General features: G+C 36.2%; 1 long non-coding RNA gene across 1 annotated transcript in view; it reads right to left on the minus strand.

The window, feature by feature from the left end:
* Positions 1 to 25,543, minus strand: part of LOC139075101 (uncharacterized) — a 91,429-nt gene extending 65,886 nt beyond the window's left edge. Inside the window, exon 1 of the long non-coding RNA XR_011525149.1 lies at positions 25,318 to 25,543. This is a non-coding gene — a long non-coding RNA (uncharacterized lncRNA). The remainder of the gene's footprint in view (positions 1 to 25,317) is intronic.
* Between the last annotated feature and the right edge of the window lie 1,913 nt (positions 25,544 to 27,456).

The following is a 27,456-nucleotide window of genomic DNA, read 5'->3' on the forward strand; positions in this document are numbered from 1 at the left end:
CCTAATCTCAGTCTTTTTGTTTGTCTTTAGTCTCCCTGGGATTCTGAAAGGTTCTAGGGGCTCTCACAGAATGTCAAGATTTGGGAAAACAGCCCATATCATCATTGATTCATGTGTCCCAACAAGGTTCACCTCCCATCAACACAGCACTTCAGAACTCACAGCTTAAAAAATGCCCAGCTGAGGACACAGGAGTCTTTTGTTGTCAAACCACCCATGACCTCATCTACCTAGATGCACTCCCCAGGCATTTCCTCCCTGGGGTCTTGCAGCCTAGCCAAGCGCATGAAAGGAAGTCTGCACAGGCATCTCCCATGTCTCTTTCCTCGCCCTCCTCTCAGTCCTCAAGAATTGCTCTCTAGTTTGAGATGAACTCTACTAACCCCTGATTCTGTCCCAGACATTTTATCAAGCCCATTCCAAAGCTTAAGTTTTTCAAAAATAAATTCAGAATTTCTGCTTAACCCAGCTCTGTCTCTTTCCTTAGGCAATGAGCAGGAAGCTGACTAAATACTTAAATGGGACAAGAGGAAATATAAGTAGAAAAAATACATAAAGCTGGATATTTAGTTGTAAAGCAATAGAAGTTAACTCTAGCTACATTAAGCAGAAGAATTATTTATTAAAAGGATATTAGGTAACTCCCAATCCAAGAAAGCTGGAGGACTTAAAATGGAGTCCTCGACATCTAAAATCAGGCCACAGTACTAGACCACCATAACATCACTGGTGCCTCCATTAAGTCCAGACTCCACACCTTACCCTGCCATGTCACTGGCCACTGGATATCACCACTATGGTTGCTGTGCCATTGTTATTGTTGAAAAATGGAAATCACTGCCACAACCACTACCATGTAGTTGACCATAATGATAATCTGTTGGTTGACTTGCCTCTTTACATTGTGATGTATTGACTGAAAGTCTATTTTTTGGTGATTGATTGGTGGAGCTTAAGTCATGGGCCATCAATGGAAAATAAACCACAAAGAGAGTGTTTGGCATTTTCAGCTTTTCTCAGTCATGTATCTCTGACACGCAAAGTGAGGGGTTGCCCAAACATAGGGTGGATATTTATGTGATTGGCACCCCTCAAGATGTTAGATATCCACTACAGTCCCTCACCTTTGGCTGTCCAAATTAAATATGCTAATTTGTGCTTCTAAGCTAAACAAACTCAATCCTGCCTAACTCAAGTAACTCTCGTACAATAAAAATTTAAAAAGCATGTAACAACTCTCTAAAAGACATACATTCAAAACGTTATCCGTCACTGCCTCCAGGTCCAAGTTCAGGATCTCTTGGAGACACACATTCCTCCTATCATTACATCATATTTCCATATGAGTATTCCTTAATATATATATAAATTTCACCAGCACCACCATACTACTCCTATAAGAAGAAAACAAATGTAAATATTATATAGCAAGGAAGAAAATGCAGGTATCTTCAACTAGTACCAAGACCTTTTCAGGTATTTATGATTTCCCTCCTCTATCACTTATTATATGATCTTTTGCTTCAGCCAGTCCCTCAGCTGAGTGGGGTAATACATCTGGTACTGGATAACCAACCATCATTCCTGAGAGATCTGAGCACATGTAGGTTCGACCTGTGGTTGCTGTTGTCTCCATTAACCTTTACTCTGGACTTAGAGACGTCAGGCTAGTCCCTGGTTTCATCTACACTTTCCCTTGCAACTACAACACAATTTCCCTTCAATCGTCAGGGTTAATCACCTCAGACAACAATATATGTCCCCTTCTATCTGTTCTCCCAGTGTCATAAGAGCTTGAAATGGGCAAGTGGAAATATTAGCTTTTAATTCAATGCAAACATCTCCTGTTTCCTGGCAAAAGAATGTCTCCTGGTGGAAGTATTCTTTTCTTTGGGTAGTAAGACCTCTAAATTAGCAAAGCCCAAGTCACAGGACAAATGTGGCAAGTGGATCAATAGATATAGTTGTGAGTGGTGCCACTCTCATTTCTTCTCCTTCGATTCCACTTCCTTGACATGTGTATTATGGCCATGTGTTGGTCAACAGCACAGAGCATATATTAAACACATCCCCTTGAGAGCCCTTGATCTGCCACTATGTCATCTGCTATTAAATGTACAAAACTGTTTTCAATTGACCATTCCAGGTGTCCAAATGACTATAGTGGTGGCTGTATTTTGGTGTTGGGGTGAATAGAAAAATCAGTGATTTCTATGAACTTCAGCCCATTGCTATATGATACATTTAAGTTGAGTTAAATGCTCAGAAACAGTGCTGTATGTCCATGGATGATGGTGCTGTAGAAGCAAGGTGGGCAAGGAAAATAAATCCGAATTTAGAATGTGTTCATTTTAGTGTGGAAAAATAGCTGTCCCCTTGGTTTTGGGAAAAGCTTGGGAGCCAGAAAGGATTAAATATTTGCTAGTTAATACCTCAAATTATCACCATATTTTAGTTAACCTGGAATGTATTTTGATTTGAGAAGTAGGAATCCAGTTTTATTCTTTCCCAAATAGTTAGCTAATTGTCACAACATTAATTATATAATTATTTTTTCACTAGTGCTTAGAAATTCTATTATCTTATACTAAATTTCCATATACATTTACTTTTACTTGTTTATTCTCCACTGAGTTCCACTGATTTGCTTATTTCTTAATGAGCTGGAGCTAAATCTCTTTACTCACCGTAGCTTTGTAACCAATCTTATACATGATAAAAGTACTCACTTACTGCATTAAAATATTATTTTACAGAATTTTTTTTTGCCCATTTGTGTGTGTTTGACTTTGCAATCAGCTTGATTGCTTCCAAAAATTCTTGCAGATATTTGTATTAGTGTCACATTAAATTTATAGATTAAGGTTGGGAGAATTGACCTCCATGAAATATTAAGTATTTCTATCAAAGAACAGGGGATGTCTTTCCATTAATCCAAGACTATTTTTACAGCTCTTAGCAGATTTATACAGATTTTATACATTTTATGACAGGTTTATTTGCATTTATATGTTAATGTGGATGTGAATAGTATCTTATCTGTTTTATTTTAAAAAACTTTGTACAAAAGAAATATGTCGAGGCTTGAATATCGATTTCACAGTAAGACATCTTACTGCATTTTCGTGCTGTTTCTGTGTTACTAACAGTCTTCAGGTTGTTCTCGTGAATTGATCAACTATGCAATCACCTGCTAATAATGAAAACATCTGGTCCTTTCCAATTTTTTGCACTTTTTGCCTTTTTCCTAACCAGAGGATATACTTTCAGAGTAAATTTAAATGATGATGGTATTAAGGGGCCTCTTTGTCTTCTTCCTGATTATAATGGAAATTATTCTTGTTTTTCAATATTTACTGTACATAATTTTGGCTTTCAGTTTTGATATATAGTTATAAAAATCAAGAATATAAATATCTATTTCTATTTTAGTAAGTTTTATATTAAGTTGGGAAATGATAATTAGTTTCATCAAATTCTTCTTTAGCTGTCATTGAGGTGACCATATAATTTTTTACCCTTCATTTTTCAATAAATGAAGTATATTAGTTTCCCTTATATTGTAACATCTGACATTCCTAAAATGAATCCCACTTAGTCATGGCATATTTCTTTTTAAATTGATAAAGTATGCTTATTCTTAGCACGTTATTAAAGATTTTCTTATTCAAATTTATTAGTACAGTGGGCTTATAGTTTTTAGTGCTCTCTTGTTCAGATTTTACTATTCATGTTGGAATGAATATAAAAAACAAAAATCACCACCAGGAGATTTACATCTCCCTTTATAAACAAATACTTTGGATAACATTGGATTTTTTTTGTCCCTGAAATAAATCATCTTCAAAATTGTTACGTGTGGGGGCTGGCCCCATGGCCGAGTGGTTAAGTTCCCACACTCCGCTGCAGGCGACCCAGAGTTTCGTTGGTTCGAATCCTCGGCGAGGACATCGCACTGCTCATCAAACCACACTGAGGCAGCATCCCACATGCCACAGCTAGAAGGGCTCAGAACGAAGAGTATACAATTATGTACTGGGGGGCTTTGGGGAGAAAAAGGAAAAATAAAAAAAAAAAAATCTTAAAAAAAAAAATGTTGCCTGTGCCAAGTCTGGTGCTATTTATTTATTTACTTGTTTACTTATTTGAGTGGTGTTATGGAGCAGAGAAGAGCTGATGTTTTCATAACTAATCTGTTCATTGTAGTTTATCTCCTTAATTTTACATTCCATATTAAGACAATACCAACAAACAAAAATTCCCACATGGACTTGATTTAGAAATGGGATTTAGGAAAGTCTTTAAATTTTATTTCATCTACGTCCATCAGATAGATTCCACATCTTGCCCAAATCAAATTTAAAAATTCAAATTTATTTGCATTGTGTTTAACATATTATTTTGTAACGTTTCTTTTCATTTATATCTGTGTTTTCATTTTCATCTCCAATGTTATGAAATTATGACTCCATTTAAAAATTAGACTACATAATGCATTACCCAATTTATAGGTGGTTGTTTTCCAAAAAAGTGTCCTCCCTTTACTAAGTCCATTTTCAATTATCTTTCATTTATTGCTATCTTTAAATATTTGTTTATTTCAAATTTTACAGTGCATTTTGTGATTCTTTGTGCAGTTGCTTGTCGAGTACTAATTGCATTTAAATTACTTTGTTCATTTTCAGAGATATAAGGAATCAAAGCAATAAATTTTATTGTGAATGTAGACTCAGCTATATTTGTAAGTTTGATATGTAGACTATCCAAGCCTCATTATTTTCTTGATATTTTTCAATTTCAGCACTGATTTTTTTTAAACCAAGAAGTTTTATAAAGAGAAAATTTATATACAGTCATGAGTCACTTAACAAGGGGGATACATTATGACAAATGCATCATTAGGCGATTTCGTCATTGTACAAGCATCATAAAGTGTACTTGCATAAACATAATTGGAATAGCCTACTACACACCTAGGCTATATGGTACTAATCCTATGGGACCACTGTCATGTATGTGGCCCATCATTGACAGAAATGTCATTATGAGATGCATGACTGTACAGGGTGCCTTGGCATTTGGTTTCTATTTTGCTATTGACTTCTTATTTTTTATGTTGTTTTCAGAATAATGTGTATACTCTCCCTTGTTTGTATGTTTTAAAGTTTATTAAGGCAAAACATACAGAGTATGTTGTTCCTATTGACCTATCGTCAAGTTTATTCACTTTCTTCTGTCATTTCCGTTCTAATATTGAGCTCATCCAGGAGATTTTTTTATTTTAGTTATTGTATTTTTCAATAATGAAATTTCCATTTGGTTCTTTATTATAGCTTTTATTTCTCTTCTCTGACGTTCTATACTTGGATTCATTTACAGAATGGTCAGCCTTACTTCACAGAGTATGGTTATAATAGTTGCTTTGAAGTCTTTATATGATAATTCCAATGTCTATGGTATCTCAGATTTGGAGTCTGTTGATTTTCTTTTTCCTTATGAATCATTGTTAATTGTCTGGTCCTTAATATGTTTAGTAATTTTGATTGTATCCTGGACATTGTGAATGTTATGCTATGAGACTAATAGTCTTATCTAAATTTTATGAAGAATGTTGGTTTGTTGTTGTTGTTGTTGTTCTTTTAACAGGCAACTGACCTGATTGGGTTCAGACCATAAGTTCCTACTTGTCCTCTTGGGCTGGGCTTCCAGTATCAGTTCATTTAGCAACCTTTGCCGTGCTACTCAAGATCAGTCCTACATGTGTGCCACATCGTGGCCATTGTAGGACCTGCACAGTGACTACCCTAGTAGTTCAACTCTCAAAGCCTTTGGGAATGCTATTTCAGGTCAGATCCATGCATATGTAGCTTGAGAATGAGCTTAGAAGTACATACACAACTTTGCAGACTCACTTTCTCGAGCTCCCTCCTTTCTGCTTACTCCTTGACATTTTCAAGTTCCAAGGGTCTCCCTTCCTGGTCTTGGGACTAGAGAACCAAGGTTTCAGTTTCTACTCTGTTACATATTTCCCCTGACTGCATCTGCCTCTGGATCCAAGCAATATGAGAATATAAAGGAAAAAAAGCAATGGAGATTTGCACCCATGCTCTTGGGACTGTATTCCTCTAGTCAGAGAGTAGGGTTCTCCTCCCTCTGGGTTTTCATTGCCTGCATAGCCACTCCTATCATCACTGTCATAGGATGGTCTAGGCCTGGTGTGGGAGAGAATGAAATAAAACAAAGTAAAAACAGAGGATTTAGGGGCCGGCCTGGTGGTGCAGTGGTTAAGTTTGCACATTCTGCTTCAGTGGCGCGGGGTTCACCGGTTCAGATCCCGGGTGTGGACACGACACCACTTGGCACGCCATGCTCTGGTAGGCATCCCACATATAAAGTAGAGGAAGTAGGGCACAGATGTGAGCTCAGGGCCAGTCTTCCTCAGCAAAAAGAGAAGGATTGGCAGCAGATGTCAGCTCAGGGCTAATCTTCCTCAAAAAAAACCCAAAACACAAAAAAACAGAGGATTTAACATATACTCTCTGACACATAGGAGCCTCCACAGACCAGAAATAGAGGAATTCTCCTGGATCTTTTTTTGTCCACACCAGTGTGCAGTTTCTGACTTCAGGCTGCCTTTGAGTCCAGGTCAAGATAGATTAGTGGTAAAAAAAATTAAATTAAAAATTAAAAATTGGAAATTCATCACCAATTCAGTGATACTTTAAGGTCTAGTTTCCTTTCCTAATCCCTGGACTAATACTTAACATTTTTTACTTTTTAAATTTTTTATTATTATTTTTTTTTTGCTGAGGAAAATTCACCCTGAGCTAACATCTGTGCCAGCCATCCTCTATTTTGTATGTGGGTTGCTGCCACAGCATGGCCGCCAACAAGAGGTGTAGTTCTGTGCCTGGCAATAGAACCTGGGCTGCCAAATCAGAGCATGCCAAACTTAACCGATAGACCACGAGGCTGGACCCTTAATATTTTTTACTAATAAACATTTTTTTTACAGAAGGTTTAGGTTCACAACAAAATTGAGGGGAGTACAGAGAATTGTCATATACCCATTATCACCCTATGTGCACAACCTTCCCCACTATTGACATTCTGCACCACAGTGTTATATTTGTTAATCAATGAACCTACTTTGATACATCATTATTGCATAAAGTCTGTAGTTTGCAGGAGGGTTCATTCTTAGCATTATACATGCTATGGGTTTTGGCAAATGTGTAAGGACATGTATCCACTATTGTAGTATTGTACAGAATAGCTTCACTGTCATAAACAGCCTCTGGGCTCTCCTTATTCATCCCCTGCCCTCCCCCCTCCCCAACCTCTGGCAAACACTGATATTTTTACTGTCTCTATCATTTTGCTTCTTTCAGAATGTCATATAGTCAGAATTATACAGTATGTGATCTTTTCAGATTGGCTCTTTCATTTAGTAATATGCATTAACTTTCTTCCACGTCTTTTTATGGCTTGATAGCTCATTTCTTTTTAGCGTGAATAATATTCCATTGCCTGGATGTACCACAGTTTATTTATCCATTCACCTACTGAAAGACAACTAGGATGCTTCCAAGTTTGAGCAATCATGAATAAAGAGTATGTTTAGTTTTGTAAGAAACTGCTAAACTGCCTTCCAAAGTTGCTGTACCATTTTGCATTCCCACAGCAATGAACGAGAGTTCCTGTTGCTCCACATCCTCACCAGGACCTGATCTTGTCAGTGTTCTGGATTTTGGGCATTCGAATAGATGTGTAGGGATATCTCACTGTTTTTTATTTTTTTATTTTTATTTATTTATTTGTTTATTTTTTTGGAGGAAGATTAGCCCTGAGCTAACTGTTGCCAATCCTCCTTTTTTTGTTAAGGAAGACTGGCCCTGAGCTAACATCCATGCCCACCTTCCTCTACTTTCTATGTGGGATGCCTACCACAGCATGGAGTGCCAAGCAGTGTCATGTCCGCCCCCGGGATCTGAACCGGCGAACCCCGGGCCACCAAAGCGGAACGTGCGAACTTAACTGCTGCGCCACCAAGCCGGCCCCTCACTGTTTTTTAAATTTACAATTCTCTAATGATGTATGATGTTGAAGATCTTTTCATATGCTTATTTGCCATCTGTATATCTTCTTTGGTGAAGTGTCTCGTAAGGTCTTTGGCCCATTTTTTAATCAGGTTGTTCATTGTTTTATTGTTGGGTTTTGAGTTCTTTGGATAATAGTCCTAGACGTATCTTTTGCAAATATTTTTTGCTAGTCTTTGGTTTGTCTTCTCATTCTCGACATTGTCTTCTGCAGAAACAAAATCTTTAATTTAAAAAAAGTCCAGCTTATCAATTATTTCTTTCATGGATCATGCCTTTTTATTTTATCTAAAATGTTATCTCCATACCCAAGGTCATCTAGGTTCTCTAGTATACTATCTTCTAGGAGTTTTATAGTTTTGCATTTACATTTAGGTCTGTGATCCATTTTGAGTTAATTTTTGCAAAAGGTGTAGGGTCTATGTCTAGATTCTTTTTTTTTTTTTTCTTTTTTTTTGCTTGTAGATGTCCACTTGTTCCAGCACCATTTGTTGAAAAGACTATCTTTGTTCCACTATATTGCCTTTGCCCCCCGTCAAAGATCAGTTGACTATATTTATGTAGGTCTATTTCTTGGTTCTCTATTCTGTTCCATTGTTCTATTTCTCTATTCTTTCACCAATACTACACCGTCTGGATTAATCTAGCTGTATAATATGTCTTGAAGTTGGGTAGTGTCAGTCCTCCAACTTTTTTCTTCTCTTTAAATACTGTGTTGGCTATTCTGAGTTTTTTCCCTCTCCATATAAACTTGAGAATCAGCTGGTTGACATCCACAAAATAACTTGCTGCAATTTTGATTAGGATAGCATTGAATCTATAGATCAATTTGGGAAGAATTGACATCTTGACAATATTAAGTCTTCTTATCCATGAACATGGACTATCTCTCCACTTACTTAGTTCTTTGATTTTGTTTATCAGGGTTTTGTAGTTTTCCTCATATTTTATTAGAATTATCCCTAAGTATCTGATGTTTGGGGGTGATAATGTAAACAGTATTGTGCTTTTGATTTGACATTACACTTGTTCCCTGCTGGTCATTTATTCTTTTATATGTGAAAGAATGTACAGAATCATTGAAGATGATATCAAAGATGATACAGACATGATTCTTGCCCTTTTGAAACTTACAGTGAGAAATTATCATATAGCAGCCAATTTTCCCTGCTCCATTTTAACTGGGTTGTTAGGTGAATTTTTGAAGGTAAAGAAGAATGTGAAGGTGGCTTTTCAAGGTGAGTAACCAGTGCAGTCAGTAGTCAAAGAGCAAGGCCTATTTGGAGAGCAATGAGGCACCAACATAAGACATAGGAAGAAGAATCAAGATGTGAATCCTCTGAAAGGTCAAATATGCCAAATTACGGAGTGTAGCATACCAACCAGATGTAAGAGTCTTTATGTTGCAGAATCAACAGGTTTTATAAACAATTGGATGTGGAGAGGAAGGAAAAGGGATGCCGAGAATGACGACAAAGATCTAGTTTATGGAATGAGGGCTATTTTCATGGTCACTTTAAAAAGTTCTTTTGGCAATTATCTAAGCCTGGGAATTAGGACAAAGAAAAAGAAAAGAAGATTTAGGGAATTTTCATTCTTCTCCTTTAGAAAATGAAAGCAAAGACCATAATAATATTTAAAGTTTAGATAGCAGAAATATTCTGTCCACATATTTGGATGAAAAAACAATAATATCTCCTGGTCAAAGTGACCTAGATAGGACTATGTTCCAATTTATTAATCTTTTCTTAAGATATAGGTGGTGATAATTAGTAGTTCACTTCACTAGCTGGGTCTTTGGAGGAAGTTAGTTAATGAGAGATAAAATCTGACCCCCTTCAAAAATCTAGTGAAATAGTTTAAGAAGAAGCAATAAATGAGAAGCCAATGTGTGTCTGCTGACAAGGATTTGGTGAGAGAGCACTCTTTAAAATCTAAGCCCTGATCACAAACTGGGGCTGCTGTAGTACTCGTTAGTTTCACATCCAAGACGTTTTCCAGGGATAGGAAAGGAAAGTCTGAAAACCTTATGGAAAAAGAGATGGCTGGTGCTTATCGTCATTTGGGTGCAAGATTCTCACTGTCATTTGCAGGCAGGAACCCCAAAACAATTATATTTTCAAAATTCCCAATAAATAGGCCTTGATTTTAAAACTCCCATTTCTTTTTCTCTTTCACACTCCTGTTGTCATTGAAATATGTAATTCTCCTGAATCATGAAGATGAGAATTAAAATAGAACGTTTGCAAATCACTAAGGGCAGCCTGCTAAAAAGCAGTCTGCAAAGTGAGTGATAGTATTAATCAAGACACCTAAACAAGCATTTTGAGGAGAAGATAATGAGTTCAGCTCTTGATGTGTTGTGGTTGGGAGGTCTGATGCACACTGAGATGAAGATTTCCAATAGGAGATGGGGAATATGGGTCAGGATTTCAAGAGAGAACTCAGAACTGGAGTTACATTTGGGAATCACTGTCAGGACAGAAGTTCCAGGCATGGTGCTGATCACCCTGAGAAGGTATACGGGACAGTATTGGAATTGGATCAAGGAGAAAACTCTGAAAACCACCAAAATTTAATCAGGAAGATTAACTGGAAGAGAATCCAGAAAGGAAGATAAAATATGAAAAGATAAAAGACTAAACTTTGGAGTCCTTTCCTCTCACTGTCTTCAGAGAGAGACACATTTGATTTACGTTATTTGTGAGTTTCTTATGCAGTAGATGACAAGGAAAATGGGGATGAGAGATCCACTTATGAATTAAGTTCCAAGAAATTTAACTATAGATGCATGCCAATCACAACAGCATCAAAAAAGAATAAAATACTTAGTAATAAATTTAATTTCAGAGGAGTAAGACTTTTACACTGAAAACTGCAAAATATTTCTGGAAGAAATAAAAGATCTAAATAAGTGGAGATACATTCCATGTTCATGGATAAAAAATCTTCATAAACATCTGACACAATAATGAATAGAAAAAGACTAGAATGCTCACTATAATCACTATTATTCAATACTGTATTGATGATCCTTGCCAATACCATAACGTGTTACATATACACACACACACAGAGGAAACAAAGAGCATTGACTTGATTTACAAATGACATGGTCACAAAGAATATTCAAGAGGCGACATGAAAAAAAACTAGAGCCAATATTGCCAGACACAAGACACTAGACTAATTAATAAGTAAATATTCTTCCAATCTATCAGAAATAAGAAAATATAACAGAAATGTTAGATTTTGGGACTCACCTATAAATAATTATAATTAAAGTTGGAAAAGTTCTTAATGGAAAAAAAATTATAAAACTTTATTGAAGACATAAAAGAAGATCTGAAGCAATAGAGAGATTACAGCTTGTCGGGAGAGGAACGCTATCATAAGGATATCAGTTCTCCCTAAAGGAATCCACGAAACAATTGCAGTTCTAATCTAAACACCAAAAAGAACTCAAACCTCTTCTAAAATTCATATCAAAAGAGTTAAAAGGAAAAAAAGGCAAGAGAAGCCAGAACTATCTGATGTCAAGATTTATTGTGGAGTTGTACTAATTTTCTTAATGTTGTATTGATGAAGGCACAAATAAATCATCCTGTGGAATAGACTGGAAGCCTCAAAAATAGACCCAAGCAGAAACGGTGATCTTAAAGAAGAGATGTTATTTTATACCATTTGCAGAAGGAATAAATGGTGTTGATTTTCCATATGGATAAATTTAGATGTCTAGCTCACAAACAAAATTCAAATGTAATAAAGACCTACATATGAGAAATGACACAAATTTTAGAAGAAAATGGAATAAATATCTACGACTAGGGATAGGATAGGTGTTTTTCAAATAACACACATGAGAAAAAGATTTAAAAAGAGATCAATAAATTTCATTACGCTAATATAAAAAACTTATATATGCCTAAAGATAGCATAATCAATGTTAAAAGACAGGCAACAATCTAGAAATATATAAAATAAAAACCCAAATAATCAATTAGGAAAAGACAAACAACCGGTACCAAAACACTCAAAGGATTTAGAACACTAGTCTCAATATAGGCTCTCCGAAAAGTAAACAATCGCAAAAATGTTTATCACTATTATTCAAGGAGGTTCAAACTACACCAACAATTAATTACCATTTAACACCACTGGCAAAAACTAAAGCCTGCCAACACCAAATATTAATTAAAGTACTTATATAGCTAGTGGCAAAAAAAAAAGGTCTTTCCGATTTAAAACGTAATTTGGCACTATCTGAGAAAATGTAAAATGTAAATGACCTATGATGGAGCATCAAACCTGTTTAAGCAAAAAAGGCAATTTATTGCCTAACGTACATTGAAAACTCAGGGAATATATCCAGAATTTAGGACGTTTAGACCTAGTGGTGCAACCACTATCAAATGGCAAAAAGAGAGTAGAGCCCTCCCTTTGAAATTGCCTTCTTAGTAGTGTTTTTCACGGTGTTGGCATTCTCAAAAACATAGTGTTTTCCAGGTGGCAAGAAATTTACTGACCCTTGGAGTAAACAAAAGGCAGCTCTTCCCCTGTAGTTTCAGCAAAAGTCCTAGCGTGTTCTCCAAGACAAGAGACTTGGTAGGGTAAGCCAATTGCGACAATTGGCTTAGAATTTTCCTGGTTTTGGCCCTGAAAGCCCTGCATCTCAGGAAGCTGCTCAAACCAGAATGATTTGCCCAGGACTATCTGGGTTTTAAAACTGAAAGCCCAGGGTCCTGGGAACCATTGGCTGCCCTACGAGATGGGGACATGTGGCCACGTTCCTCCCTATGGGGATGGACAGAGGATTTACTAAAGAAAAGTAGGCCGAGTAGATAAAATTGAAGTGCCTATAGAGGATTTGGGATGCGTGCATTGTGGTGTTCACTCAACTCAATCTGGCTGCACACAAGAAACCCGCAGCTAGAAAAAACGCACAAAGATCTTTGAACAAAAGTGAGGTTTTCCAGCAGCCTCATCCTTCTTTTCTCTACCAGAACATCATCCATAACTTACATATACACATTTGCTGTATGTTTTCTTGTGTCTTCTGGTTCATTATCTTAGAAAACTGCCTAAAGGTGTCATGGAGTGAGTCCATTTGTCGCCTTCCATTTTTAATTCCAGGTTTTTACTCATACAGTGGTGCATATTAATGTCTTGTACTATTCTCCATTCTAGCCTCACTTCAGATTTTTCTCTAGGTAACTGTTTTTCATTAAACTTAAAAAGGTCAGTGAAAGCTGAATTTTACTGTTTACCTTAACAGAGCTGGTTGCCATTGCAGAAATCCGACTAACCCTACTTCTAAGAAAATCAGTTTGCCTGCCTGGTTTCTTTGACCAACATCTGCTTCCTCCTGCCTGGGGCAACGTCCAGCACACAGTCTGTGGTGCTGCGAGAGTGATGAGCTCCTCATCTCCCCACAGCAACAGCGATAACAACAAATGGTTTGAAGTCTGTAAGAACCAATTTCTCCAGACTTTAAAGAAAAATCAGAAGTTGTAAATCAGAGTATGCAAATAAGGAAATCAAAGAACTGTTTGTAGAGCTGAGAAAATAGACAGCAGATTTGCAAATGTCTATAACCAGCAGGATTTGGTAAACACTGGAAGCAGCATGATTTTATTTACATTTATTGTAAGCCATGAGAATGCCTGGGTTTTCTTAAGAGCCTAGCAAACTTTCTTAAATAAAACTCAATTGTCTTTCACTGAAATTCATTTCTCAGAACCACAGGTAAGTTTTTGTTTCAAGATTGAGAAGTTAATCTCCCTTTGGTTGTAGTGCTAACCTTGATGCCTCGCTGACTATCAGCCATACTGAATAATCAATCACGATTTTAACTTTAATTCAATTGATTGAAAATGGAGTTTCTTTCAAGACAAAAAAAACTTATTGAAATAAATATTATCTTTTCAGGAGTTAGCCCTGAATAATAATAGAAAACCATCTTGCAATGTCAGTTGATCATAAACTTTATGTGAGGCACCATAGTGAAGTGACTGTTAGAAATATGCCACGAAGGGAGACTGTATTAGGAGAAATAGACACTTCTGTAGTTGAGACTCTCCTCTTTTACTTCACCTAGTAATTATCTGCTCTGTGGTAGGCAGAATAATGCATCCCCCACCAAAGATGTCTAGGTCTTAGTTCTTGGACTCTGTGACTATGATATCTTACAGGGCAAAAAGGATTTTGCAGATGCGATTAAAGCTCAGGAATTTGATTTAGGGAGATTATCCTGAATTATCTGTGTGGGCTGAATCTAATCACATGAGTCCTTCAAAGCTGAGAACCTTTCTTGGGTATGGCCAGAAAAGTGAAAATGGGATAAAGGTCAGAGAGATTAATATTGCTGGCTTTGAAGAGGAGGAAGAGGCCATAAGCCAAGGAATGTAGGCAGCCTCTTGAAGCTGGAAAAGACAGGAAAATGGATCCTTCCCTGAAGACTCAAAATGGAGCAGAACCCTGCCTACATCTTGGTTTAACCCAGTGAGACTCATGTCGGACTTTTGACCTAAAGAAGTTTAAGATAATAAATTTGTGTTATTTTAAGCCACAAACTTTGTGGTAATTTTTACAGTAGCAATAGGAAACTAATATAGCTCTTGTTGTCTTAATAAATGGATATCCTGAGACCTATAAATTTGTTAATCTTTATGAGACTATTTTTCCTTTCTTCTCTTCAAACGTCTCACTTCATTAGAATAGTGTTACCACAGTATGAAAACAAGTTTGTGGCTTATCGAGGTCTCCAATGTCCTTATATTTAAAGTTGAGCTCATTATTTTATCTACAGAGCTTTGAAACTTCAAAACTTCACAGCCGAAGGTAATCTAATCCTTTAATTCACATTTATACACATTATTCACATAGTTATATGTATATATTCTTATATTCAATAACTTATGTTTAAAATTACATAAGGTATAAATTACTCTCACATAAAGCAAATGACCTATTCAAATATTGTCTGCAGATCTCACTAGTGTAGTCAAATTCTTCCTAAAAGGCATACGTACAGATCATAGAAATAGATCTTCACCCAAAAGAAGTGTGATACAGGAAGACAGTTGTCTCATTCCAATGGCATTTTGTAGGCTAAACATATTGATGGACTTTTGAAATAGTTATTTTAATCACTCCACTGAACAACAAAATCACCTATTAGCCACATCAGTGGAGGAAAGCTTGGAAACTCATTTCATCCTCTATTACACAAAGCCTTTCTCACCCAGGTTGTTCAGTACTAAAATGTGTCCATCTCCATGAACATAGAAAAGACAAGACCCTTTTTCATTTTTGGAAAGTTAGTGCTGGACCTCAGTTAAGAGTGGAAGATGGAAGACTTACGTGAAATTTGAGTATTTGGATGAAGTTACCCTTCAGTCGATACTACCATCCTAAGCAAAACATTACATTTTTCCTGTATACACATAGTTCCAAACCAAGGGTAAAACAATTTTGTTGTTTTCCGTTTTGTTTTATATTTTTAATATCAACAAGGAAGCTTAATTGAGCAATAGTTTTATAATAAGTAGTACTTTTATAATAAACACAAGAGAATTCTCAAACAATTCTTCCTGATACTAGAAGTCTAAAGGGACTTCATCAAGAAATTTGCTCCCTAGAAATTCTATGATTAAAAATGACTAGCCCTTTTGGACATTGGACAGAAGTTTAGGTAAGACGACTTTAAGATCACTGGGTTTCTACTACGACGCAAGCTTTAACCAATGCTCAGGATGAAGAAATAAGCTCCCACTTTTGTGCTTCACAACTACAACAAAATTATTAAGAAATTAACTTTAAGACCAGGAAAATATTCTCCTGATGAAAGTGAAGCAGAACAACTAGAGACCATAAATGTCAAAGAGAGAAATCTTAAAGAACACTAGAAGAAACCAAAGGAAATTCTGCAAAGAATAGAAGATTTTGAAGATTTAATGTTTTTTTCAAAAAAAACCCAGAAATTTTTTTCAAATACTTGTTAGTAACATTGCTTGGAAGGTGGGAATTTTGTTTGTTGTTGTACTAATTTTTCAGAGAAATTATTTGAGAAATTATTCTTAAACATCAAATATTTAGTAGATTCTTTTGGTGACTTATCTGGTTGGGCTGAGGTACCCATTCTCCAGCTGCTGCAGGTGTTAGCTGCTAACAATTCACAGCTCACCCTTCTCCTGTGATTTCACTTTGGCCTGAGTGATAGCTCCCTCAGGCATGGCTCTCAGAGGGGAACTTCCTGACAAAGGCGTACGTAAGCTGGCCCTCTTGCTTCAGAGTGACTCTGTGGTACCATTCATACATCAGAGCTCCCCAGGGTATTAGGACAAGGCCAGGCTTCAGTTGAAGCCCTATCTTGGCCGAGCTTCCCTGTCTTATTCAGCTCAGCTCACTCCCTTAAGATCTCTCTTGAAAACACTCCCTCAATAAGTGCCTGTGCAAGAGTCCTCCTCTCAAGCTCAGCTTCTAGGAAACCAAACCTAAAACATAAGAAATGGAAAATGTAGAAGATAGAGATGGAAGATGGGTGGCCAGGAGACATAGATATGAGTTCCAGAAAGAAAGAAAGTAAAAACTAGGAGAAATGATGTTTAAAGAAACAAAAGGAATTTTCCTGACTTGAAGAATCTCTTGAATTCTCAGATTCAAAGGATTAACCAAATAAAAGGAATATCCAAAAGTCCACCACCATCATCAAAGAGTATTTGGAGGTTCTAATCACTACAATGAAGTCAGAAAAAGCAGCAACAACAATTAGAAAAACAAGAAATAAAATCACCATAGTTTGCAGATGATTTGACTACAAACCTAGAAAACCTGAGGAACTCGAGTGGGAACTGTTGTAACTAACAAGAATTCCAAAACATGGTCAGAGACAGGCTATGTAGTCAGCAACAAGGAAAATCAATAACATTCCTTTATACTAGCAATAACTACTTAGAAAATACAGGGGAGGAAAAATATTATTCACAGTAGCAACAAAAATTATAAAGTTGCTAGAAATAAAATCAACAGGAAGTGAACGAAGTCCATTTTTAAAAAAAATTTATAAAGCTTTACCAAAGGACACAAAACAGGACCTCTGGTAGCAAATAAGGTACCCAAATGAGAAGAGTATAAGGATGTCGATTCTTTCCATGTGGAGAGAAAAATACACTGCAATACAAATTTGAGCACCAATCTTGGGTTGGAGGGGCAGTTTTGTACTGTGTACAGAGTCTTAAGAAATTAAAAATGAAGTTCATCTGGAAAAATAAATTCATGAGACTGGCCAAGAAAAAAATAGATTATCTCCTACAAGTTATTCTCTTATGAAAGCTCTGCACAAGCAAAGATATATTTTCTACACAAAGGAATTAAATTTTTAAACGTGTTGAATTATAGAACCAAATTCTAGCTTATTAGAGTTGTCTGAATTGCTTATGGGTAGGGTAACTAGGTAATTTTCCATCTAAATTAAGGAGACTGAAAGAAGGAACTATTAATAATTGTGGTGGGATAACAGGTGTTAACAGGCCTGACTTAGTTAAACCAAGACCCACAGTTATATTATTAATGGACCATATCTTATTAGAAAACAGCTTAGTATTAAGAATCTTAAATGAGGAGTTAGGAGGCTAGTTATCTCATTAATAACTCAAAGTATGCCCTTAAAATAAAAAACCAGCTAAATTTCTTTAAACTCATTCCAGCCACTTCAAAGGATCAAATATCACTACACTGTAAGTATAAAGTATTAAAAAATTATTTATGTAATTTACCAGTTCACTACTCCTATGGGACAACATACTCAGAGACAGAAATTTGCGCTCCTGTTCCTCTTCCCAAATTATTAAGTTAATAATGCACAATAGCATGTTTTATTTAAATACTTGTATGATACCTGAGTATACAAGTTATTCCAACAACAACTGTGTTTGGTCAATGTGGGGGCACTCTTTATAAGGCTCTCTTAATATGTATACATTTGTGCCCAAATTGCACTTGAATTAAAAGTAACTGGAATAAGTCACCTTAGCTCACCTAATGCAGATAGGAGCTCTGAAGCCCTCAAATTAATGACTTAGCAGCACTAACATGGCAAGTTTGACTGAGCACTTTAAAACTCTTTTCAAGGTGTTCACTGTGTTACTTCATTGATATCCAAGTCCAGAACGCACGAAATGTTTCTGTAATTAAAACAGGGAGTCACGACGGAAGAAATTTAAAGTGCAATCTCGCCACAGAGCTTGAGCATTTCCTTCATAATCTCAATGACTATCATTCCTATATTTTTTAAACACTGATATTTTTAACCTCTGTTACTGGCTAACATCAGGGCTGATATGAGAAAAAAATTTGGATCACATGACAAGAATCTGATAATTAAAATATGAAGAAAAAAACAGATACCACTTTGTCAGTATAAATTTCAATTATATATTGAATTCTGAGAGAGTGTTCCAGTTACTACAATTTTCTATTCCACTGACGGTTTCTATTGAAACATTAATAGAGCATATAATTACATATTCCTGATGATTTTAGTGGATCAAATATAACAAAAACTTTTAACATTCTTTACATTTATCACCATCCTGAACAATAATCTTTGCATAATAATACAGGTGTAGAAACTTACCAATTCAGTTTAAGTGTGCACTGAGCCCAGAATGTATCCAGTAATAGCTATATTAGTTTCCTATTGCTGCTCTAGCAAATTACCACAAACTCAGTGGCTTAAAACAACACAAATTTATCATCTTATAGTTCTGCAGGTCCGAAGTCCAAAATCAGTCTAACATCAAGGTGTCAACACGAGCATTCCTTCTAGAAGCTCTAAAGGGAGAATCTTTTTCCTTGACTTTTCCAGCTTGTAGAGGCTGCCCACATTCTTTAGTTCATGGCCCCACATCACTCCAACCTTTGCTTCCATCATCACGTCTTCTCTTACTTTAAATCTCCTGTTTCCTCTCTTACAAAGACCTTTGTGACTACATTGCAATCACCTGGATAATCCAGGATAATCCACTCATCTCAAGATACTTAACTAACATCTGTTAAGTCTCCTTTACCGTATAAAGTAACATAGTTACAGATTCTGCAGATTAGCATGTAGACATGTTTGGGGGCCATTATTCACCCTACGATGATGCCATTTGAAAATACAGCTGATATTTTAGCTTCTATCTCTTTACATTTCCTATTTTCTTCTAAAGTGGAAAATGGCCAAAATGAGGGATGAGGGAAGTAAGGGTGGATGAAACTCAACTCATTGTTCTGCTTAAATGAGTTCCAAGATATGCCTCTTACCTCTGGCAAAGAGAAAGCTACAGGGGCCGGCCTGATGGCACAGTGGTTAAGTTCGCATGTTCTGCTTCAGCGGCCTGGGGTTTGCCAGTTTGGATCCCCGGTGCAGACCTACGCACAGCTCGTCAAGCCAGGCTGTGGCAGGCGTCCACATATGGGGTGGAGGAAGATGGGCAGGAATCTTAGCTCAGGGCCAGTCTTTCTCAGAAAAAAGAGGAAGATTGGCAGCAAATGTTAGCTCAGGGCAAACCTTGCTCAAAAAGCCCCAAATAAACAAAAAATAACAGCAACAACAACAACAAGCTACATATATCACGAAATACAATTGCAAAAACAACACAGGTAAGACATGAGCCTTCTCCAGATTCAAGTCTTCTAAGATTAAATGTTTCAGTTGATAAATGCTCAGAGGCTTGACTGTCCTACATAAAACTAGAATAACCTAGGGTATTTATCTGCTGTCTTTCCTAGGACATACCAACATCTATAAAGGAAAAAAATGATCACAAGTATTGGCAATAAAATAACACCAAAAACTGCAAAAAATGTTCTGAGAAATGTAAAGTACTTCTCATGGGTTACCTCCAAATATCTTGGTATGGTTTAAAGTCATTACCCCTACACTGCGATAGACCCAGAGAATATAAACTGTTCTTTCAATGTTGTTCAGATATTGAATGGTTGAGCTAGAAACATATGCAAGTCTCTAGAATCTTGTCTGTATGCCCGTTGAGTGAGAGGAGGGGAATGACAGAGGGAGGATGAGGGAGGGGCGAGGGGAGTTTGAGGAGTGGGAAAACGGGGAAGCAATTGGCCAGCTATGCTGCTTCTGAAGTTCCAAGATAATAAACCAGACAGATTGGATAGCGCCTAGCCAAGCAAATCTCTAGTTGCTGAGTGAGGGAACAAAATAATCCCAATGGTAAAACTAAGAAAATACCCGCTGAAGTCCTGCAAGTATTATTTATTCCTCTTACAGCAGCATTTGATGATGAAAGTACATATGCATGAATAAACCATTCTTAAGAACTGGAAGGAAAAACAACACACATTTCACCCAAATCTAACAGAAAAAATGCAGGTCTTTCAGTGCTTAGGGAACACATTTCTCCTAAATATATGTCAACTGCTAGGCTTTTGTGGTCTTTTGCACCAAGGTTGTCTTTTCTAAAGAACATCATCAGTGGGAACCCAAGAAGTCCTAAAACAGTCTTTAATCCTTGGAGATTAATGTCATATTAATAAAAGCTCAGAGAATACAAGTTATTTGGCCCATTCATTCAATTCTCCTATTAATTTGTACCCAATAAATCTAGATACTCCCAATTTCCCTACTTGCTCTCATTTTCCAGTCTATGCCTTTGCCCACCCTATTTCTAGTACTTGTAATTCCTTTCTCCATCATTTCCTTTTCCCATCCTAATCTTGAGATTGCCTGGTTGTTAAGACCTGGCTCAAAAATTGCCTTCAGCTTTATGTTTTTTTAGATCAGAATAGAACAGTGGTTAACAGGTAGATTCTGAAATCAGACTGAATTTGACAGCTAGATCAACTACTTTCTGGTTTTGGGCAAATTAACCTTTTTCTACTGCTGTTTCCTCCTCTGTTAAGTGGAGGTTGAAGGTTTAACCCACTACAGGCTGCAGTGAGGTTTAAATAAACTAGTATAGGTAAAGCACTAGAACACTGACTGATTGATGCATAGTCAGCTCTCAATGAGGGTCAGCTTTCATGTTCCCAAAGTGAAACTAATCACTTCCTCTTCTGACTCCAATTGCACTTTTTGTTCTTTACAAATCTTCCCACCTTGAACTAGTTATTAATGTATACATTTTATCTGCATGCCCAGTTGTGTCTTCTCTGAGGATAGGATAAAAGTCTTCCTTATTTTTCGTCCTCTACAGCCCTTGCATATTATAACAATGGGAAAGCTAGCATTTATTGACCACACAGTACGTTCCAAAAATTATGTGAGATTTTTATATGCATCACCTCATTTAATCTTCGTAATAACCCTATGTGGCAAGTAATATCAGTCATCCTCACTTTACAGATGAAGAAACAGATTTAGAGAGATAAACTTGCTTAACGTTACATGGTTAATAGGAGGTTTTGATTCTAAATCCCAAACTTTTAACTACTATGTTATATAATCTGCTAGTTGTTATACCGCAAATGTGTAGAATGACATGTTGAATGACCATAATCTTAACCATAAAGATTTTTACAGTCTCTGCTGTGTGGTGGGCACATTATAAATAACCACTACCTGTCTTGGAGAGTCATGTTTGACAATTTTTACTGTGAAGAATGAAGTAAACAATAAAGTCTCGAGAATCGTGTAAATGAGTCGTAGGGGGAACTGAAGTACATTTAATCCGTACGGCTGCTATAGAGAGCCTTGCTACTCAGAGTACTCCCTGGCCTGGCAGCACCGGCATGACCTGGAGGCCTGCTAGAAATGCAGAGTAATCTTGGGCCCCACTCCAGATGCATTGAATCACGATCTATGTTTTAGCAAGATCTCCAGTGTAAGAATCATTTTTATAGAGGTCGTGAACCAGCAATTCTCCACTTAAGCATAGAGTAAATAAAAATTGTTGGGACTTAGGGAGATTTTTCTTTCTAAAAGTGAAGAGACTTTTCTAAAAGTTAAGAGACACGGTAAGAGATATGGGGTAAAATATGATAAAGCCTGAACTTTCTAAAAATTAAGAGACATGTTAAGAGATCATGGAGTAAAATATAGAAGGAATGTGTAAGAGTGCCTTTTCAAGAAGTTATCTTTAAATGATAGATTAGCATTTATCTAAGAAATATCAACTAGGAAAAGGGTCTTAGTTCCTGAGTATACGGAAGACTATAATTAATTCCAGAATATAAACTTCCTGAAAGCAGAGTTTTAGGCTCATTTATTGCTGTATTCTCAATGCAAAAAAAGACTGCCTGGTATATAGTAGGGACACAACAGATATATGTTGAATGAAGAAATACGTTCTCAAGATTCTGAGGGCAATTTGAGTATATCCTCCGAAGAGCAGGAGTGGGGATAGAAATAACTTCTAGGGTTCTGCTGGCTCAAACTTTAGAGTTGTGATTTGTCTTAAGTGTCCTAATATGGAAGAGGTTTTCTGCCATTAAGGACACAAGGAGGTGAAGAGAACACAATGTTAATACCTTCATATGTCTTACATAAGGGGTGACTATAAATTATATAAAAGAAAAAAAATCATCTTTTCTTGATGGTCGGGTATCAGTTCCATTTTCTTGTTTTAGAAAACTCTTGGGCATAATAAACTCTGAATTTTGTTCTTTGAACGCTATCCCAAGAGTTTTGCTCACGACAAGATGATTAATTCGGCACCTATTTCTGGACACCAGGGAGCACATCTCAGAACAGCCCAATAACAAAGCCAGACCTCTAGCTCAATTAGTATAAAGAGAACAGCTGTTTTCACTCCAGCATCTACTCATGATGATGAACTCTTACAGTGTGTCATATCCTCTTTCTGAGTTAAGCCTCAAGGCCAGAGATACAATCCTGACAGTATTAGGAAGAAAAACAATAAATACGTGTCCAGATGTCAGATCACAGACAGTCTAATAAGCCCTTAAGTTTATAGTTAAATAAAACAAATGTAGACATGAAAGGCATTGTCTCGTTAATTACGCACTGGATAACTAAGATTTCTTATTATCCTTAATTAATGATAATATTATTCATATACCAATTTCACTCTTAGAATGTTACAAAGGTGTCTGAGGTTTAACTATCTTGCATTCACCATCAATGCTGTGAAGGAAGGAGTTAATCTATTTCAGAGTGTTAGAACAAAAAATGGTTTTTTTCCATTGTAAGTAGAAATTTTGAAATGCTTTTAGCTAAACAAGGAAATAAAAGCAGGACAACTTCTAGTATTGTACCACAAAGCCAGCTATAATAATGACATATTCATTGACAATAGCAAAATATTTTACTTATTTGTTTTTTTTAACACAATTTTTTTCTAAGGAAGATAAGATAATTCTAAGATTTCTTGGTTAGTTTTACTGTTATGACAAAAGTGAAATGTATAAGAATAAGAAAAATTATTTTGTAAGGAATTAACGACAGCAAAGTACTTCAACAGGGACATTGTTCTTCACAGACGTTCTTGGCAGTGTCCGGTTGTGCCTGCCTCTGAAGGCCATCTGCTCACCTCTCAGATAACTCTCATGGGCAAACCCGGGGCAGTATTTCCTATGACAAAGAAAACTGAAAATATCCGCAGAGGAATGAAGCAGTATTTCAATCTCCCAAGCAAAGTAATTCCAAAGGGTTGATGGATGAGAGGTCAAAAATGTCAAGTGCTCCAAAAATTAAATAGTTCACTCATAAATCATTCAAGCCAGGCAAGAGCAAAAATAATAGTGCTTGTCCTAACAATCACCAGAAAGAAAGGACACATTCCAGCCACAGAGACAACATTGCTTTCCCCTGTAATCTCTAACTGCAGCATGTTTGGGAGCACAGGTAGGACAAAGAACAGAAATATCCATCTTCATGGGTGGAACCCCATGACATATTTCCAACTAACAATCAAAAAGAGCAGCTCATGCAGACAGCAAACAAAACAAAACCGAAAAACCAGAACTGCACCTTTCAACTGAACGATCCCTGAAATACCTATGAAACTGTGTGAGCACGGAGCATAGCAGTCACCTTTGGCTGAACTAGGCAGGGGAATTGCAAGGGCATGGGGTGGGACAGGCCTGCTTTTCCCCTGATGTACACACCAGGAAAACAAAAGATGTTAAACAGATTCAAAGTAAACAGATGTCAGCTTAATCATACAGATATGAGTCATCATACACTACCAAAAGCTGCTTAGGCTTTTTACTTAAAAGTGCAAAATGTCACATCAATAACCTTTGTCTATTCTTTCTTTGAACTTATCTTGATTGAAAAATAACACTGTTACTGGTATATACTTCTAAAATTTTGTGTGTTTCTGTGTATGTTTTTATTTGGTTTGTTTGTTTTCTCCATAAATGAAGGCATACTTTATACATACATAGGTGCTATTCTGAACCTGGTCTCTTTTTGCTGAGAATGTTTTGAGCTATTTCTTTGTTAGCACATAAACATCTGCCTCACTTGTAAGGGACCTGATATTACATTGATTGGCTATCTCATCACTTATTCAACTAGTCAGTAACACTAAAGTTGTTTTTGTTCTTTACAACTGAAAATAACGTAGGGACCTTCTTTCTATGGCTGTATCTGCACATGTGTATGAATATATCTATAAGATAAATTTGCAAGTACTGAATTGCTGGTCAAAATCTGTGTTCCTAATTTTGATAGACATCATCAAATTGTCCTTTAAGGACATCAATTTCTCCTTTGAAAAGAGTTTAATCCACCACCAAAACTGTATGAGGATGTCTGTTTACACGCATCCTCATCCCCACTATATTTGGTCTTTGGTGAATCTGATAGGTGAAATAGCATTTCATTTTTTGTTTTAACTTTTATTTTCAAAATTATAAATAACATTAACATCTATTCATATTTTTAAGTGCCATTTGAATTTCTTTAAATGTGAATTCGGATCGTTTATCTTTCATAGATTTGTCAAAGCCCATTACATTCTATATTTCTTCAAATCTAAGACACCATTAATCGTAAGAAGAAGGAGAAAATATCCCTGCCCGGTAAGAAACAGTGCTTTCTTATCACCTATAGTTTTCATTTTGAACATATTAAAATCATCCTTTTACACTTCAGTAGACAGATATTTTTGTCATGTTTCACTCTTGCACGTATATAGACAGGAAATAAAGCAAAACAAATTTCTCTAATTCAGTGTCTGACTCTTCAGAGTCCCTTTGCAACACTGAGTCCTCCACGCCCGTGGTTTTCCCCGCTAACCTTCTTCCACGCCATCAAGAGCGCTGGTATTGAAGCATTTCTTTAAAAACATTCCTCAAAGAAGTAAAAGCCACCAGGTCTGGGCTGTTAAACTGACATTGCAATTAAGCAGAGCCAGCCTGCTCTCGACTCCAGCCGCAGGAGTGCTGCTCGTCGAGTCTGATACCCCACCTCCGCTGCCCTCTCACAGCCGGCTCTTTCCTGCAGGGACGCCATTTCAGGAAGCTTTCCCCACGCCCGCGTGCTGGAGATGTTGAAATGTGGGGAAGATGTGAATTACAATGAACAAAATCCTTAACAAAGAAACCATCCTTTGCGTTAGGGGTTGTAAATCTCTTTCTCAGCGTGTTACTTTTATTTTAGCTACTATTTTTAGCATTGAGAATATTTACATTTTCATGTGGTCAAATGTATCCTTTTTATTTTTCTTTATGGAGTATGAATTTTGTGTCTGGAGCTTCCCCACATCAATATGATAGAAAAAATGGGTCGTATTTTCCAAGGAACAGTTTTGTTTTGGTTTTTAACTTTTAAATTTGTGATGCAACAGGAGAGAGAGTGTGGATGTTGTGTGTTCAGTAGAATGTCTGAGGTAAAATTCCAGCTCTCTTTTGTCCCACATAACTACCTAGATTTCCCAGCATCATCATCATATACTAACTTTCCACGTCACTGTTGGTTTATTTTCTAGTTTAAGTTCTTCTTTTTATATGCTGATCTATCTATATTCTCATAAAATGCAACAAAATTGTCTTATATAGTGAAATTTTATGAAATATTATAAATCTTGCAAGGCTAGTGGGTTTTCAATACTTTTTTTGTTTTTGGCATTTTATTTGAGTGCTTATTTCTCTTGAATTTTCTAATCAGTTTAAGTTACAAAAAATCATTTTCCTCTTTTTATTGTCGCAATATTGAACTTACATAATTTAGAGAGTTGCAATCTCTAGAAGACCAATTTACTGTGTAAGAACAATGAACTCATTATATTTATTCAACTCTCGTTCTGTTTTAAAGTTTTCAATTACATAAGTCCTGTTAATTTATATTGTTAAATTTCTCTCTCAGTATTTTACTGTTTTGTTACTGTAGTGAATAGGGGGTTTTACCTAACATGATTTCTGACTAGTTACAATTAATGTATAAGAGGTTGTTGATCTTGTAACCAGGCTGATTACTCCAAATTCTTCTTAGTAATTAATATTTTTTGAGTTTATTATTTTAAGTTTGCCAAGGATACAATCGCATTTTCTATAAAAATGGTATTTTTTAAATTTTTCAGTTGCTAAAACTCTTTGTAAAATCTGTTGAACATTATTTCTTCTTTTTTTTCAGTTCTAATTTTAATGCATTGTATTCAGAGAATGAGATACTTTTCATTTCATGAAATAAAATTGATTGAAGTTTATTCTACAGCACAATATGTGGTCAGTTTAGTAAATATTCTAAGGCACAATAAATGAGATGTTTTCTGTGTTTTCAGGGTATAAAATTACATACAAAACATGGCACTTCGCACTATGGAATAATTCCATGGCTTACTCATGCTTCCAGATTTTTATATTTCAAGTAAAGTTCTCTTGACTATGTTCTTCAAGTTAAAGACACTTCAGAATATATATAATCCTAAGCATGTTTCTTCGTTTGCCCAGAATTTCACTGCTTGGCTACGACTGCTTCTAATTACTAGATTGGGCTTTGGCTGTGTGCTAGTGTCATTGAAGATAACAGTTTTGTTTTTTTTTTAATTTGTGTCATTTTAATTGGTTTCTGAAATGGAGTAAACTAAAAACACCTTAACTTTGCCATCTTGAACTAGAAGTAGTGTATTTTATGTTTACTAAAATAATTTATAAGATTGATTTTTCTCCTGATAGAGTTTGAGTTTTTGAAACATTCAGCGGGGAGAAAAAAAACTTTATCAATTTTTTTACCTTTCTCTACCAGAAAATACTTGGGAGGCTTTTAAATGTCTCAGTTTTCGTCTCTTGTTCGTAAGCTCAAAACTTCCTGTCATTATGGCAGACTGAACGGAACCCTTTACAAAGACACATGGAGATCATAGATAATGCATCACCAAAAACGAAATATAATGCCACACCAAGCTTGAAATCAAGAAAATATCTAAGTGCCGGAAAT

Source organism: Equus przewalskii, chromosome 13 (genome assembly GCF_037783145.1).
Source record: "Equus przewalskii isolate Varuska chromosome 13, EquPr2, whole genome shotgun sequence".
Classification (NCBI taxonomy): Eukaryota; Metazoa; Chordata; class Mammalia; order Perissodactyla; family Equidae; genus Equus; species Equus przewalskii.